The sequence below is a fragment of the Triticum aestivum genome, chromosome 1B (assembly GCF_018294505.1).
Source record: "Triticum aestivum cultivar Chinese Spring chromosome 1B, IWGSC CS RefSeq v2.1, whole genome shotgun sequence".
NCBI classification, from domain to species: Eukaryota; Viridiplantae; Streptophyta; class Magnoliopsida; order Poales; family Poaceae; genus Triticum; species Triticum aestivum.
Window position 1 is genome coordinate 80,444,237 of NC_057795.1, and position 13,694 is coordinate 80,457,930.

A 13,694-nucleotide genomic window follows, 5' to 3' on the forward strand; every position below is an offset into this window, starting at 1 on the left:
TTTGGTGGCATCGGGTACATGCAAAATATTCTTTAGATGAAGATCACGAGTAGGGGTACGAACAGTAGTATGACCAATATGACTAATTTCCATACCTTCTCTGTTAGTAGTGTGGACTTGCTCGTTGTCATTGTACTTGTTGTGGACGGTCAGCTTGTCGAGCTTGCTGGTGATGTGGTCGGTGGCGCCAGTGTCCAGATACTAGTTGGTATCTACTCCATAGGATGAGGTGGTGGCTGATCTGATGCTCTTCTCGTTCTTGGTGTAGGAGATGTCGAAGCGACGGTAGCATTTGATGCCGGTGTGGTTTGGCCTCTTGCATATTTGGCAAATGACCTCAGGAAGATCATCCACGCCACTGTTGTCGTTGCCACGGCCTCCATTGCCACGGCCTCTGTTGCCGCGGCCGCCTCCTCCATTGCCGCGGCCACCATTTCCACGACCGCCTCCACCATGGCCAAAACCACAGTGGCCACGGGAGACAGCATTGGCCAAGGAATGGGAAGAGTAGTTTCCACCCTCAAATATAGCAAGACGTTTTTCAAAACCGATCAGGCGAGAGTAGAGTTCTACTACCTTGATTGGTTCGGTTCTCGCAACGCAGATGGACGAGACAAACAAGATGTAGTCATAGTCTAGTCCCGCGAGGATGTAGGAGACCATGTCATCATCGTCGAGCGGCTTGCCTGCTGAAGCCATCTCGTTGCCTAGCGCTTTCATGCGCCCGATGTAGTCGGTGATGGTCGTGGTGCCCTTTTTGGTGGTGGAGAGGGTGATACGCGTGTTGATGATGTTGGACTACGTCTGGGAGAGGAACATCTCCCTGATGGCGGTCCATGCCGCGACGGCCTTGGTGCAGTGAGCGACTTGGATCATCACAGGCGGCGAGCTCAAGTTGAAGATGAAGCTCGGCACCTGAGAGTCTTGCGCCATGGTGATGAGATGTGTCGGGCTCGACACATTGGTGGGCTTACCATCCTTGTCGAGGATCTTGGCCTCCGGGAACGGGTGATCGGGGTTGAGTTGGTCGATCAGCTACACTCCGCAGATGGTGGCTAGGGATTGCGCACGCCAAACCAGGTAGTTATCCCGGTGAAGCTTGTCAGCGATGGGGATGAGGGCAAAGGCAGCGGTAGCGGAGCTGGAGCTAGCCATGACTAGGGTTGGATGTTGGAGAGGAAGTTGGCTTAGAATACCATGAAAGATTGGATGAAAGCGTGCACCTCTGGCAGGGACGCGTGCATGTTTATATAGAGCAGATGGTTTACAAGATACGGTAGTTAGGCGTGGATTGATCCTCAAGCAAACTATAAAAGAGATAAGGAGGAATCCCAACAGCCTAACTACCAGATTATATCTTTTTTGTGGGGGAATTTGAGAGCTTTATTCAATGAACGCGTTCGCCGAGCAGTCAGCTAGAAGGCAGCAGATCAGGAAGCTAGGGGTGGAGTCCAACCAACTTTCGGTCACATTAAGCGAACAAGCTCTCTTAGCACAGAGATGTGCAGAACCGTTTGCTAGTCTCATTACATGTTGAATAACAAAAGAGAAAAAACTAAGAGCTAGCTCTCCAACTTCTGCCAGAATATGTGCAATCACCTAACGATCGGTGAGGCGTGAGTTCTAGAGGTTAACTACCTCCAGACAGTCGGTCTCCATGATCACATGTGTGTAGCCGCGTAAAGAAGCAAAAATCACTCCTTCCTTAAGAGCTAGGGCCTCGGCGACGAGGGGATCCATAACTCTGGGAAGAGGCTTGCACATGCACCTTTTAGAGCCGAGAAAGAACGAACAACTCCACCTGCTCCTGCATGACCATCATCAAGATGTATAGCTGCATCAATGTTGATCTTAATGGTGTCATCTGCAGGTGGTTGCCAACCGTAACCTGGCAGCACCAGACTGTGATGTCGAGGCAATTCAAGGATGGCGAGGTCCTCCCTGATTCTTCGAATTGAACTGGCACTAGTAGAAAAAGGGGCAAATCTGAGACACATTAGTGCCGGTTTGATTTTGAGCTGGCACTAATGTGTCCATTAGTGCTGGTTCCAATGGTTAGCCTGCCGCACTCATTAGTATCGGTTCATGGCGAACCTTTAGCACTGGTTCGTGCCACGAACCGGTACTAAAGTGACTGGTGGCAGGATGTTGTCAGTCTGGGGCCCCTCCAGCACCTTTAGTACCGGTTCGTGGCACGAACCGGTACTAAAGGTCATTGTACATAAACCCTTCGTCCACCCGAGCTCGCTCTATTCTTCCCCTTTCCCCTCACTTCCTCTGTTCTACCCCTCTCTTCCTCGAGCTCATCATAAATTTTTCCCAAAATTTGTCAAGATTTGAAGGCCCCCATCCATTCAAATGATCACAAAGGTTAGCAACATTGTCCTTTCATCTCTCATTGCTAGATTAGCTCTTGCAATGCTTTGTATAGTGATTAATTTGTGAGTTTAGTAATTTGGGAGGAATTATATGTGCTAGTATTTGATTTATATGCAATTTGAGGTCAAAAATAACACTTAGTTTGCATATGTAGGTGTGGTTTACTTAGTGCCTTCTAAATCTCCGTCGTAACCATCGTCGATCGCCCGCACCGTCCCGTCGCCGGCACCACTTTGTGGTGAGGATCTTGTTCGTGAATGTTTTACATTACCAAATTGATGTTTGTGTGATTTGGATATATAGTTACTCATATAATTATCTTACCTGTATGTTGTTTGTTATACATAGTGCCATGGTTTTGATATCCGTCCCCGTTGGCCCTCGTCCTTGTTATGATTCGGATGCGGTATATTCTCTTTTAAAACTAGTTGTTGCATTTCGTGTTTATGACAAATTATGCCCATCAAGTTGACATAGATATTTTTATCTAGGAGGTATGTGAACCGGATATTCCAACCGACCCTATTGTCGAGAGGTTAAATTTAGTTGAAAGAGAAAACGAGTATTTGAAAGAAAAATTGAAAAGAATTTAGGGGGAGAAGATGGAATTGGAGTTGCATGTTGTCGATGTCGTCGATGATCACAAGATCAAGATGGAGAAAATGAGGTTGAAGATTAGAAAGATTAGAAAATATGCCATTGATAGTGTGGCTTGGTATCATTATGCTGTCGGATCAATTGTTACCTTAGTTGCAATCTTGATCGCATTTGTTGTTGCATTTAAATTCTTTAGCTAGAGAGTTATTTGTATGTTGCATTTAATTAAGTGTTGTATATGAACTTTATGTATGAACTTGTATTAATTTGGTCTATTTAGTGTTGTGTAAGGAAGATGAGCCGACAATGGATGTATGATGACCGATGCTCTCCCGAGTTCATTAATGGTGTGCATACTTTTCTGCTTGCCGCTAAGGCAAACAAGCGGGCAGATGGTTTTATGCCTTGTCCATGTGCTGGCTGTAAGAATGGTCACAATTACTCTATGTCAAGAACCATTCACGTCCACCTATTTGAGTCCGGTTTCATGCCCCAGTATAATGTTTGGACCAAGCACGAAGAAATAGGGGTTACGATGGAAGACAATGAAGAAGAAGAGGACGACAGCGGCTATCCTGGCCATGGGTTCCCTGAATACGATGATACAACAATGGGGGAAGAAGCTAAGCCGGCAATGCGGGAAGAAGCTAAAGAAGAGGCATCAGATGAGCCCGCTGATGATCTAGGTTGGGCCATTGTCGATGCAAAGAGAAACTACGCAAGTGATTTGGAGAAGAAGAAGTTGCAGCGCATGTTAGAGGATCACAAGAAATTGTTGTACCCGAATTGCGAAGCTGACAAAAAAAGGTTGGGCACCACACTGGAATTGCTGCAATCGAAGGCAGAGAATGGTGTATCTGACAAGGGATTTGGAAAGTTGCTGGTAATGATAAAGAATATGCTTCCAAAGGACAACAAATTGCCCGAGAGTACGTATGAAGCAAAGAAGGTTCTCTTCCCTCTAGGGTTAGAGGTGCAAAAGATACATGCATGCCCTAATGACTGCATCCTCTACCGTGGTGAGTATGTGAATGCTTGCCCGGTATGTGGTGCATTGCGTTATAAGATAAGTCGCAGTGACGCTAGTGATGTCGAGGGAGAGCGCCCCAGGAAGAAGATTCCTGCCAAGGTGATGTGGTATGCTCCTATAATACCACGGTTGAAACATTTGTTCCAAAACAAAGAGCATGCGAAGGCGATGCGGTGGCATGAAGAAGACCGTAAGAAAGACGGAAAGTTGAGAGTACCCGCTGATGGTTCGCAGTGGAGAAAAATTGAGAGAAAGTACTGGGAGGAGTTTGCAGGTGACCCAAGCAACGTATAGTTTGGTCTAAGCGCAGATGGCATTAATCCTTTTGGGGAGCAGAGCAGCAACCATAGCACCTGGCCTGTGACTCTATGTTTGTATAACCTTCCTCCTTGGTTGTGCATGAAGCGGAAGTTCATTATGATGCCAGTGCTCATCCAAGGCCCTAAGCAACCCGGCAACGACATTGATGTGTACCTAAGGCCATTAGTTGAAGAACTATTACAACTACAGAATGGAACAGGTGTACGTGCATGGGATGAGCACGGACAGGAAGAATTTGACCTAAAGGCGTTGTTGTTCATGACCATCAATGATTGGCCTGCTCTTAGTAACCTTTCAGGACAGACAAACAAGGGATACCGCGGATCCATACACTGTTTGGATGATACCGACAGTATAATTTGGATGGTTGTGGGAAGAATGTGTACAAGGGACATTGTCGATTTCTTCTGAGTAGGCATCCCGTAAGAAAGAAAGGCAAGCATTTCAAAGGTGAGGCGGATCACCCGATGAAGCCTCGCCACTATACTGGTGTTGTTGTACATGATATGGTCAAGGATTTGATGGTAATCTTTGGAAAGGGTCCTGGCGGACAACCTGTTCCGAAGGACGCTGACGGACGTGCACCCATGTGGAAGAAGAAATCTATATTTTGGGACCTGCCATATTGGAAAGACCTAGAGGTTCGCTCCGCAATCGACGTGATGCACGTGACGAAGAATCTTTGCGTGACCCTTCTTGGCCTTTTTGGGCGTGTATGGGAAGAAAAAAGATACACCAAAGGCACGGGAGGACCAGCAACGTATGCACGGAAAAGACGGCATACATCAGGGTCAGGCCAGCTATGCTCTTTCCAAAGAAGAGAAGGAAATCTTCTTTGAATGCCTGCTTAGCATGAAGGTACCGTCTGGCTTCTCATTGAATATAAAGGGAATAATAAATATGGTAGAGAAAAAGTTCCAGAACCTAAAGTCTCATGACTGCCACGTGATTATGACGCAACTCCTTCCGGTTGCATTGAGGGGGCTTCTACCAGAAAACGTTCGATTAGCCATTGTGAAGCTATGTGCATTCCTCAAGGGAATCTCTCAGAAGTTAATCGATCCAGAAATCATAGCAAGGCTACAGAATGATTTGGTGCAATGTCTTGTCAGTTTCGAGTTGGTGTTCCCACCATCCTTCTTCAACATCATGACGCACGTCCTAGTTCACCTTTGCGAAGAGATTAACGTTTTGGGTCCTGTATTTCTACACAATATGTTCCCCTTTGAGAGGTTCATGGGAGTCTTGAAGAAATATGTTCATAACCGTGCTAGGCCAGAAGGAAGCATCTCGAAGTGCCATGAAAATGATGAGGTCATTGAGTTTTGTATTGACTTTATTCCTGACCTTATGCCAATTGGTATTCCTGAATCGTGGCATAAGGGCAGACTGGATGGAAAAGGCACGCTAGGAGGGCATCAAATAATATGTATGGACGGGCATTCTCTCACTGAAGCACACTACACAGTTCTACAGAATTCCGCCTTGGTGGCTCCGTATATGGAGGAACACAAGAATTTTCTACACTCCAAACACCCGGAGAAGTCTGACCACTAGATTACACATGAACAAACGAGGACTTTCGCTGGTTGGTTGCAGAAACATGCCATGAATGATGGCGATATTCAAAATGACCTGTACTCGCTGTCCCAGTTACCATCTTCGAATATAATGACTTTCAAAGGGTACCAGATAAATGGGAATACGTTTTACACGATCGTCCAAGATAAGAAGAGCGCCAACCAAAACAGTGGTGTCCGCTTTGATGCAACAACCAACATGGGAAAGGAAACATATTATGGTTACATAGAGGACATATGGGACCTTAACTATGGAGGTGGTTTGAAGGTCCCTTTGTTTCGGTGCAAATGGGGCAATATGACATGAGGCGGGGTAACGGAAGACCCGCAGTACAGAATGACAACAGTTGATCTCAACAATCTTGCGTATGCAGACGAACCATTCTTCCTAGCCAATGATGTGACATAGGTTTTTTATGTGAAAGACATGTCTACCAGGCCGAGAAAAAGAAAAGATAAGGAAGCGAATGGATCATACGATGAGCCAAAGCTCCACATAGTTCTTTCAGGAAAAATAAACATCGTGGGAGTGGATGACAAGACAGACATGTCAGAAGATTATGAAAAGTTTGATGAAATTGATCCATTCACAGTGAATATATACCCGAGCATCCAGTTAAATGATGAAGATTTCCAATGGCTACGGCGCAAAGGGACACACGCGAAGAAAAAGTTTCACACCCAAAGATCTGAGATGTGATCAGCTTCACTATCATCACTTTCTTCTATGTTTCACAGCCAGGAGGGAATCTCTATAATAGTTAGGGTAGTTATGTGTTTTGGCATTTGAAACGCGAAGAAATTTTATATGCAAACAAATTCTTTCATGCATTTACTGATTTTTTTCAGCTAAATGACCCTGAAATTGAAAAGCATTTCAAATGAACTCAGAAAAGGTTGAAAGTTGGCATGGTATCATAATTTCACCCACATAGCATGTGCAAAAAAGTAGAGATGGTTACGGCAAAAACTGGATGCACTTCGTGTACAAAATGGACAATCTCTTTCGAAGTACCAGGGTTTCCGACGAAAACTCATCTGTTACAACGGCATTTCATTTTTTAAATAACCTAAGCATTACCAAATTGAATATAATGATAAAACACACTAATATTGAACATAAGAAAAAAGAATCACTGAAAAATCTTTTTTCAAAGTTAAGTTATTCACAAACTAGTGATTCATACAAATTTCAAATAATTCAAAATTTAAACTATTCAAATTTGAAAACTACCGGCACTAACAGAAAGTTTGTAATTTTTTGTACCTAAAGCAAAAATATTCACAAAGAAACTCTAAATACAGCAAAAAACAACTCAAAAATAAATAAAACAAAAATAAATAAAGCAAAAAAATTAAGAAAATAAAAAATCCTGCCTACTGGCCAAAGCGGCGTGCATACGACTAGAAACACAACCTTTTTTTGGGCCAGGATGCAGGCCCGCAATGGCCCAGTAGGCCCACAGGGCAGCACAGAATAGTTAGGCCTAGTAGGCCTTCTTAGGAGAGGAGCTCGAGAGAGCTACCACACTGGGGCTTATAAACCAATGCGCTAGCCCCTCGACTAGCGAGGTGGGACTAAACTTGCCGCACCGCACTACGCCAGTGCACCCCCTTTAGTATCGGGTGGTGGCTGCAACCAGTACTAAAGAGGGGGTCTTTAGTACCAGTTGGTGCCTCGACCCGGTATTAAGGGGGGGCGCTTCCCGCCGCTTGGCCAGGCCAAAACAGACCTTTAGTACCGGTTGGTGGCTCCAACCGGTTCTAAAGGTCCATCCTATATATACAGCAGTTGAAACAATTTAGTTTCCTTCTCTGTTTCTTCCCTCCGTCGCGGCGCCCTGCCCCGATCGACGCCGTCGGCACCCCGGCCGTCCCTGCCCCTCGTCGCCGCTGATGTATACTACACAACCTTCTTCTTATAGACGTTGTTGGGCCCGCAAGTGCACAGGTTTGTAGACAGTAGCAAATTTCCCTCAAATGGATGACCTAAGGTTTATCAATCCGTAGGAGGCGTAGGATGAAGATGGTCTCTCTCAAGCAACCCTGCAACCAAATAACGAAAAGTCTCTTGTGTCCCCAACACACCCAATACAATGGTAAATTGTATAGGTGCACTAGTTCGGCGAAGAGATGGTGATACAAGTGCAAAATAGATAGTAGATATAGGTTTTTGTAATCTGAAATAATAAAAACAGCAAGGTAGCGAGCGGTAAAAGTGAGCGTAATCGGTATTGCAATGATAGGAAACAAGGCCTAGGGTTCATACTTTCACTAGTGCAAGTTCTCTCAACAATAATAACATAGATAGAACATATGACAAGCCCTCAACATGCAACAAAGAGTCACTCCAAAGCTACTAATAGCGGAGAACAAACGTAGAGATTATGGTCGGGTACGAAACCACCCCAAAGCTACTCTTTAGGATCGATCTATAAAAGAGTTCGTACCAGAATAACACCTTAAGATACAAATCAACCAAAACCCTAATGTCACCTAGATACTCCATTGTCACCTCAAGTATCCGTGGGCATGATTATACGATATGCATCACACAATCTCAGATTCATCCAACGAACATAAAAGTACTTCAAAGAGTGCCCCAAAGTTTCTACCGGAGAGTCAAGAACGTGTGCCAACCCCTATGCATAGGTTCCCAATGTCACAAAACCCGCAAGTTGATCACCAAAACATACATCAAGTGGCACATGATATCCCATTGTCACCACAGATAATGACGGCAAGACATACATCAAGTGTTCTCATAAAAGACTCAATCCGATAAGAAAACTTCAAAGGGGAAACTCAATTCATCACAAGACAGTAGAGGGGGAGAAACATCATAAGATCCAACTACAATAGCAAAGCTCGGGATATATCAAGATCATGCCATCGAGGGAACACGAGAGAGAACACGAGAGAGAGAGAGATCAAACACATATCTACTAGTACATACCCTCAGCCCCGAGGGTGAACTACTCCCTCCTCGTCATCGATAGCGCCGGGATGATGAAGATGGCCATCGGTGATGGGATCCCCCTCCGGTAGGGTGCCGGAACAGGGTCCCGATTGGTTTTTGGTGGCTACAGAGGCTTGCAGCGGCGGAACTCCCGATCTATCTTCTGTTCTGGAAGTTTTAGTGTATATTGGTATATATAGGAGCAGGGGGTACGTCGGTGGAGCTACGAGGGCCCCACGAGGGTGGAGGGCGCGCCCAAGTGGGTGGGCACGCCCCCCTACCTCGTGCCTTCCTTGTTTCTTCCTTGACGTGGACTCCAAGTCTCTCGGGTTGCTTTCCTTCCAAAAATAACTTCTCTAGTTGATTTCGTTCCGTTTTCACTCCGCCTGATATTCCTTTTCCTCGAAACACTGAAATAGGCATAAAAGAACAAATCTGGGCTCGGCCTCCGGTTAATAGGTTAGTCCCAAAAATAATATAAAAGTGGGTAATAAAGCCCAATATTGCCTAAAACAGTAGATAAAGTAGCATGGAGCAATCAAAAATTATAGATACTTTGGAGACATATCAAGCATCCCCAAGCTTAATTCCTGCTCGTCCTCGAGTAGGTAAATGATAAAAAAGAATTTTTGATGCAGAGTGATACTCTGGCATAATTTCAATGTAAATCTTCTTAATTGTGATATGAATATTCAGATCCGAAAGATTCAAGACACAAGTTCATATTGACACAAAAATAATAATACTTCAAGCATATTAATCAAAGCAATCATGTCTTCTCAAAATAACATGGCAAAAGAAATTTCATCCCTACAAAATCATATAGTTAGGCTATGCTTCATTTTCGTCACACAAAGATGTTCCCAACTTCTATACCCCCGATGACAAGTCAAGCAATTGTTTCATACTCAAATAATCTCAAACTTTTTCAACCTTCACGCAATACATGAGCGTGAGCCATGGATATAGCACTATGGGTGGAATAGAATATGATGATGGGGATTGTCTAGAGAAGACAAAGAAGGAGAAAGTCTCACATTGACGAGGCTAATCAACAGGCTATGGAGATGCCCATCAATTGATGTCAACATGAGGAGTAGGGATTGCCATGCAACGGATGCACTAGAGCTATGAATGCTCAACAAAAGAAAACTAGTGGGTGTGCATCCAACTTGCTTGCTCATGAAGACCTAGGGCATTTTGAGGAAGCCCATCGTAGGAATATACAAGCCAAGTTCTATAATAAAAAATTCCAACTAGTATGAACAAGACAACTTATGAGACTCACTATATGAAAAACATGGTGCTACTTTGAAGCACAATATACGAGACTCACTACATGAAGAACAAGGTGCTACTTTGAAGCACAAGTGTGGAAAAGGAGATAGTAGCATTGCCCCTTTTTATTTTTATTTTTATTTTTTTGGGCCTTTCTTTTTTCTTTTGGCCTTTCCCTTTTTTTGGGCCTTTCTTTTTTTGGCCTTTCTTTTTTTTGGGCAATGCTCTAATAATGATGATCATCACACTTCTATTGATTACAACATAAGGATTACAACTCGAAACTTAGAACAAGATATGACTCTATATGAATGCCTCCGGCGGTGTACTGGGATGGTGCAATGAATCAAGAGTGACATGTATGGAAAATAATGCATGGTGGCTTTGCCACAAATACGATGTCAACTACAAGATCATGCAATGGCGATATGACAAAAGTAAGGTATGTCATGATGATGATGGTGGAAATTGCATGGCAATATATCTCGGAATGGCTATGGAAATGCCATGATAGGTAGGTATGGTGGCTGTTTTGAGGAAGATATGAGGAGGTTTATGTGTGATAGAGCGTATCGTATCACGGGGTTTGGATGCATCGGCGAAGTTTGCACCAACTCTCAAGGTGAGAAAGGGCAATGCACGGTACCGAAGAGGCTAGCAAAGGCGAAAAGGTGAGAGTGCGTATAATCCATGGACTCAGCATTAGTCAAAAGAACTCATATACTTATTGCAAAAATTTAGAAGCCATCAAAAATCAAGTACTATGCGCATGCTCCTAGGGGGATAAATTGGTAGGAAAAGCCATCGCTCGTCCCCGACCGCCACTCATAAGGATGCACAAGCCAGGTACACTTCATGTTTCAAATTTGTTACACAACATTAACCATACTATCATTTCTCAAATTCACAATTACCCAACTAGCACGACTTTGATATTATCACCTCCATATCTCAAAACAATTATCAAGCATCAAACTTATCTTAGTATTCAATTCACTCAAAAGAAAGTTTCACATATCTTGAATACCAAGTATATTAACATTAAGCAAATTACCATGCTATTAACGACTCTCAGAATAATCTAAGTGAAGCATGAGAGTTCATCTATTTCTTCAAAATAAAACTACCACCATGCTCTAAAAGATATAAGTGAAGTACTAGCGCAAAAATTATCACGCTCAAAAGATATAAGTGAAGCACATAGAGTATTCTAGCAAATTCCAATTCATGTATGGCTCTCTCTCATTAAAGAATTTCAGATCTTGATACTTTATTCAAACATCAAGCAAAGCTAAAGAAAACTACATTGCAAGGATAGCACAACTCATGTGAAGAAGCAAAAACTTAGGCTCAACCGATACTAACCGATAGTTGTTGAAGAAGAAAGGTGGGATGCCTACCGGGGCATCCCCAAGCTTAGATGCTTGATACTTCTTGAAATATTATCTTGGGGTGCCTTGGGCAGCCCCAAGCTTGAGCTTTTGTGTCCTTAATTCCTCTCATATCATGGTTTCTCTTTTTATCAAAAGCTTCATTCACAACAAACTCAACAAGAACTCGTGAGATAGGTTAGTATAAACCAATGAAAAACCTTATCATTTTCTACTGTAAGAAATAACTAAAATTATTATTCAACATTGAATACTAAATGCCTCTGCATATTTAATACTCCTATCCTCAAATAGAATCATTAAACAAGCAAACATATGCAAACAATGCAAACATAACAGCAATCTGCCAAAACAGTATAGTCTGTAAAGAATGCAAGAGTATCAATACTTACTTGATTCGAAAAATTATGAACTAAAATTCCCACTGTAATAAATTTATCAGATCTGAATATGCAAAAAGATTCAATGTTAGACCATGCTCTGACTTTTCTAGAGAATTTTTGCAATAGCGGTAAACTTTCTGTTTTCAAACAACAACATGCAAACTAGCAAAATAAGCATGGCAAAGGCAATCCTTGACTTTTTTATTGAAACTAAAGAGGCAAAACACAATTATAACTAACATCAAGAAAAAACTAACAAAAGAAATTGACGCTCCAAGCAAAACACATATCATGTGGCGAATAAAAATATAGCTCCAAGAAAAGTTACCGATGAACGAAGACAAAAGAGGGGATGCCTTCCGGGGCATCCCCAAGCTTAGTTGCTTGGTTGTCCTTGAATATTACCTTGGGGTGCCTTGGGCATCCCCAATCTTAGGCTCTTTCCACTCCTTATTCCATTGTCCATCGAATCGTTACCCAAAACTTGAAAACTTCAACCACACAAAACACAAAACAGAACTCGTAAGCTCCGTTAGTATAAGAAAATAAAACCACCACTTAGGTACTGTAATGAACTCATTATAAATTCATATTGGTGTAATATCTACTGTACTCCAACTTATCTATGGTTCATACCCTCCGATACTACTCATAGATTTATCAAAATAAGCAAACAACACATAGAAAACAGAATCTGTCAAAAACAGAACAGTCTGTAGTAATCTATATAAAACGTATACTTATCCAACCCCAAAAATTATTAAATAAAGTTCTGGACCTGAGAAATTTGTCTATTAATCATCTTCAAAAAGAATCAACTAAATAACACTCTCCAGTAAAAAGTTCTAGCTAATCTCATGAGCGCTGAAGTTTCTGTTTTTTTACAGCATGATCATAAAGACTTCACCCAAGTTTTCCCAAAGGTTCTACTTGGTACAAACACTAATTAAAACACGAAACCACATATAAACAGAAGATAGATGGATTATTTATTACTAAACATAACCAAAAAGTAAGAAACTAAAATAAAATTGGGTCGCCTCCCAACAAGCGCTATCGTTTAACGCCCCTAGCTAGGCATGATGATTTCAATGATGCTCACATAAAAGATAAGAATTGAAACATAAAGAGAGCATCATGAAGAATAAGACTAGCACATTTAAGTCTAACCCACTTCCTATGCATAAGTATTTTGTGATCAAACAACTTATGGGAACAATAATCAACTTGCATAGGAAGGTAAAACAAGCATAACTTCAAAACTTTAAGCACATCGAGAGGAAATTTGGTATTATTGCAATTCCTACAAGCATATATTTCTCCCTCATAATAATTTTCAGTAGCATCATGAATGAATTAAATAATATAACCTGCACCTAAAGGATTCTTTTCATGATCTACAAGCATAGAAAATTTACTACTCTCCACATAAGCAAACTTCTTCTTTATGGCATACGTATCATCACAATAGTCATCATAGATAGGAGGCATGATTTCATCATAGTAAATTTGCTCATCAAAGCTTGGGGGACAAAAAATATCATCTTCATCAAACATAGCTTCCCCAAGCTTGTGGCTTTGCATATCATTAGCATCATGGATATTCAAGGAATTCATACTAACAACATTGCAATCATGCTAATCATTCACATATTTCATGCCAAGCATTCTATGTAATTCTTCTTCTACCACTTGAGCACAATTTTCCTTCCCATCATTTTCACGAAAGATATTAAAAAGGTGAAGCGTTTGAGACAAACTTAATTCCATTTTTTT

General features: G+C 42.2%; 1 pseudogene; it reads right to left on the reverse strand.

Annotated features, from left to right (window-relative positions):
• Window positions 1–539: 539 nt before the first annotated feature.
• LOC123151365 (uncharacterized) lies at window positions 540–681 on the reverse strand (annotated as a pseudogene).
• Between the last annotated feature and the right edge of the window lie 13,013 nt (window positions 682–13,694).